A 3,674-nucleotide genomic window follows, 5' to 3' on the forward strand; every position below is an offset into this window, starting at 1 on the left:
TTTTACGGGATCTTGCAGGAGATTATTGAAGTGGAATTTCCGGGGTTATTGAAGCTAAAATGCGTCCTCTTCAAATGTGAATGGTTCGATCCTGTTGTGAACCGAGAGATTCGGTATAACAAATTTGGTGTTGTGGATGTCAATTTTGGGAGAAGATACAACAAATTTGAGCCATTCATTTTAGCTTCACAAGCTGAACAAGTTAGCTTCCTTCCTTATCCTCGGCTTCGAACTTCCGGGATAAACTGGTTAGCTGCTATCAAAATTACACCTCGTGGACGCATTGTTGCTAGAGAAGAACCGCCCTTGCAAGAAGAAGACGATATCACTGAAGTTGAGGTACCTGAACAACAAACTGATGAAATCCTTTTGATCGACCCGGAAAACTTTCAATATAAAGATATTTCCGAAGATGCGACAGATGAAGCACGTGAAGACAAGTTCGAGAGAAACAACGATGATTGTAATGATAGTGATGAGAACGAAAACGATTTAGAGTGATGTAATATTGATGAGAACGAAAACGATTTAGAGTGATGTAATATATGTAACACATGTTGTATTTCTCTATTGTAATGTATGTTTAAAGAAATATTGTTTTTATATTATCTTAATGTATGTGTAACAAATGTTGTTTTAAAAAAAAATATTTAGTCGTAAATGAAAAAAGACGGGCCTGGTAACTTCGTCGTAAATGAAAAAAGACGGGCCTGGTAACTTCGTCGTAAATGAAAAAAGACGGGCCTGGTAACTTCGTCGTAAATGAAAAAAGACGGGCCTGGTAACTTCGTCGTAAATGAAAAAAGACGGGCCTGGTAACTTCGTCGTAAATGAAAAAAGACGGGCCTGGTAACTTCGTCGTAAATGAAAAAAGACGGGCCTGGTAACTTCGTCGTAAATGAAAAAAGACGGGCCTGGTAACGTCGTTATAATATTACGTGGAGTTTACGACGAATGCCTTTCCCTATATATTGAGAAGCGCCAGAACGAGGGTGCCTCGTTCATTACTCCCAAACTCCTCTCTCCCTCTAAAGGTACCCCCCTCTCTCCTTTATTATTTTTTTAAGTTAGTTTAGGTGATTAATTAGTTAGGTAATTAGTTTAGGTGATTAGTTAGGTAATTAGTTTAGGTGATTAGTTAGGTGACAGAATAATAGTTTAGGTGATTAGTAAGATGATGGAATAATTTTTTAATTATGTCGTAATTGATTAAATTTATTTTAATTTTTTTTATATGACTCCTAGGAGGAAAGCAACAGCACCTACTTATTCTCAGTTGTTTGGCGATGGTTCCGGTGCATCTTCTTTCGGTCCATCATCTTCCGATGCAGTTCCAGACTCTCAGACTCTCAGACTTCTCAGAGAGTTTCTTGGAGTCCTTCTCCTCCACTGCAGATGCCTCCACCTCCTCCTCCAGCGGCTGCACCTCAGCCTGCCCCAGCAGGTGCAGTTCATCCAGATTTGTGTGTGCCTTCATATGCACCATACGCGAAATATACGGTGGAAGATTTGCTTGCCCAGCCTGGACGGGAGGGTTTGGAAGTTCTAGACCCCGAAGAACTTATTGGTAAGTAATTAATTTTTATTACATTAAAATTTAAATTATTTTTATTTTCTAACAATTAAATTGTTTTTTGTTTCAGGTTTGGGGCTAACAACCGTGTTAGCCGGAGCGTTTTGGCGATGATTAAGGGTTACTACGACGGGGCATATCCAAACTGGAGCATGACACCAAATCACGTTAAGATCACTTGGTTTAAATGTTTTGCGGGGCATATCCGAACTCATCGCCTATTGGAAGCTACCCTCTTCGATAAAAAAGGCCAATTCGTGCTCTGCTTCTCGAAAAACGAAGGATAAAGATGGTCATTTGCCCATGGTTCACATAACCGGATAAAAACCTCATGCAGGAGTCCGTCTAGAAGCTGTAAGTTTTGTTTTTAATATTTATTTTAAAATTTTCAATTAATTTAAATTTTAATATTTAATTTTTTTTTTGTAGTTAGAGAAGACGGGAGTCTTACCATCTCTGTCTGAGCTATTCAAGATGACTCACGCCACATCCGACGGAGTTTTTGTGGATCCTGCATCTGAGAAACTCTTCCATGCTGTGGCTGCTCGGATTGAAGAACGGGAGATGTAATTAACCCATCAGTCTCCCGATGGATTACCCGTCACATTGACCACCGAAGAGGCCGACATAATCTTCGAAGATGGACAACTTAAAATTTTTGTTTACGTTATTTTTAATATTTTAACATAACTAACTATATTAATATATGTTTTAATTTTATAGGTGGCTCCTAAAAAGAAGGGACGCATAGTTGGCATAGACTCTGTTAACGAAGTTGAAAGGGCAACTTCGTCATACACTTCGAGACGGGATGAAGAGACTTCTCAGATGAAAGCTCGAATGGATAGCCAGCATGTTCGTTTATACTCTCATGAGGATCTGCTAGACGTGATGGCGGTGGGAAACCCGACTATGCAGAGAATGTTGAGTGAGAGACGAGCCGCTCTTGGGTTGCCATCACGAAATCCCAAAGAGTCCGATCCAAACCGTCAACAGCAGAGCAACCCCACCGACTACTTCGACAATATGTAGGTTTTTTTATATTTCTGTTTGTATTATGGATTTAAATATTGTATGACTTTTAAATGCTTTTTTAAAATATGTTTTTCATTTTCATATTTCGTTTTAAAATTTAAAATATTTCAAATTTCGAATATTAAATATAAATTCAAATCTATTATATACTAATAATAATATAATAAGAATCGATGTAAACTCTTCGTAAACATTACATGGAGTTTACATCGAATGTTTACGAGTGATTAACATCGAAAAATTTATGAGGGTTTTACATCGAAATGTTTACGTGTTCTTTACAACGAAAATGTTTACGTGTGCTTTACATCGAAATCATTATGTGAGCTTTACCACGAAGTCTTACGTGTCGTTTACGACGAATACTTTTCCTGCGTTTTACGAGAAATATATTTCGTTGTAAACGTGACGAGTCGTTTACGACGAAACCGCCGTTACGACGGTCGTTTAACAACGAAACGTCTTTCGTGGTTAATTCGTCGTAACACCCCATTTACAACGAATTTACAACAAATACTGCACTCGTAAAAAATATGTTTTCTTCTAGTGTGTGGATATGATGATCATCATCGTATCATCACTATATCTATTGATATGTTAGTAAAACCCAATTCATTCCTTGCCGCTAAGCTTACTGTCCACGTGATTTTCAGGTGGTGTCATTTGCTTCTTCGGGGAAAACAACCAACAAGGAAACTTGTATGATCTCAACTCTCAAGACAAGAGTTTTGGAGGGGAGCGGGGGAGCGGGGGAGGACAGGGCGAAACTTTTCATACTCGGAAAATAACTCAACATCATAATACAAAAAAAAGACTTTTTCTTGGGTTCACCCCCTAGGGTGAACCTTTAGGTTCACCAACCAATAGAAAGTTGTCATTTTAGATCTATTATTTTTTAATTAAAGAAACAAAATAACTTGCCAAATTATATTATGCTTTTAAAATAAAAAATAAAAAATTAAATAAATAAAAATAACAATAGTTCTAAAAAAATATTATTTAAAAAAATATTTATTTTTAAGATTTAGAGTTTAGTGTTTAAGATTTATAATTTAGAATTTATCTA

The sequence above is a fragment of the Brassica oleracea genome, chromosome C1 (assembly GCF_000695525.1).
Source record: "Brassica oleracea var. oleracea cultivar TO1000 chromosome C1, BOL, whole genome shotgun sequence".
In the NCBI taxonomy this organism is placed as follows: Eukaryota; Viridiplantae; Streptophyta; class Magnoliopsida; order Brassicales; family Brassicaceae; genus Brassica; species Brassica oleracea.